Here is a 1,534-nt window from a genome sequence, read left to right on the forward strand (position 1 = left end):
ATATTTGTTTTGAATTAAAGTTAAATCCTTTGTGCGTTAATTTTTTTTCACATTTCATCATTTCACAAATAAGCGAACCGTACCCGGGAAATGAAGCATACCACAATTTTAGTTTTTTCCTAAAATCGATTATTTGAATGCTAAAATATGAATTAGTTTCCTATATTATTGCTTACATTAAAAAATTTAAAAAACTACGTTCAAATAGGCGACACAAATAAACCAAAACATTTGCATTTACTTCACTTGATTCCGATAACAAGAACAATATTTATAGGTAAAACTGCTCGCTCAATTCGTCTACCATCATTTATTTTTTGAAGTTTGTCTACTTTATAAAATTGAAATTTTGAGAGCAACTCAAATGCCAAATAAAAGTAAAACAAAAAACAAATAGATGAAACTATTCAAACTTTCTTTTATTTGAGACTGAAAATGAGAATGTATTTGTGAGATTGAAAATTTGAAAACATTTTTGTTATGTTAGCAAACTTTAAAAATGTTCAGGCTGCCTCTCAGCGCATTTACCTTAAAATTTTTGTATCATGACAAAAACCGACCAACTCGGATTCTGTGAAAATTAGAAAAATTTATTTTCGAACATAAAAATCGATAATATCGAATTGCGCAACACCTAGCCAAAAGGTTGTCGGATTTAAATCCGATAACGAGAACATCGGATTCCACGACATAGCTGTAGCTTACTAATGTATAATGGACTACGATATGTGAATAGCCGCACGAGGGTAAACAGGTACAGGTAGTCTTTTTAAACTAATCAAATTACCAAGTATTTCTTAAGGAATTGACCAGTTTTATTGATAAGCGCGGTGTCCATGTAACATTCATGTCTAGACACGAATCTTGGCAGGTGGGAATCCCGAGTTACGGAGGTCGAAGAAAATTCATCAAACATTTTCAAACTGTTATCGATTGTGTTCGTACTGTACTCTTTCGGTGCATGCAACTCTGTGTTCTTTGACGACGACTCAAATTTCCACCATTTTAATTTTAAACCCGATTTGCGCCAACTTCAGTTTTGTCATTATTTCGGGCATTTACCAAAAGAAAAAAAAAATATTTCTGGGGCGGGCGGATTTGCATTTGTAGTGGCGCAAACAGCCGTCTTCAATTTTATAAAAATCAAGAAATATACGCTTAAATTTCCAATAAATCGGGGGAAGTTTTTGTGAAGGAATTTTCCTTGGTTTGTGCTCAGGACAATATGGATAAACATAACACCGATATTAGTAATTTAGCTGACTCGCTTGGGGTTTTAAATTTAGATAGCTTAAAAGGTAAATCGGTTTCTCCGAGAAAAAACAAATATTTTAATATTTCTTTACAAATACAGCTTTTGGTGAGACATCTAATTCTTCCTCCACCAGCAGCAAACCAGTCAACGAACGCTTAAATGTAAGTGCATAAATATTTAGAAATAAATATGTATTCCCTTTTTAATATTTTTGAAGTAAATAACGAATGCCTTTAATAGAAGGAACGACTAAGAGCTTTGGAAACCTTGGAAAAAGCC

The sequence above is a fragment of the Rhagoletis pomonella genome, unplaced genomic scaffold (genome assembly GCF_013731165.1).
Source record: "Rhagoletis pomonella isolate Grant_MI unplaced genomic scaffold, Rhpom_1.0 Rhpom_scaffold_00011, whole genome shotgun sequence".
Taxonomy (NCBI): Eukaryota; Metazoa; Arthropoda; class Insecta; order Diptera; family Tephritidae; genus Rhagoletis; species Rhagoletis pomonella.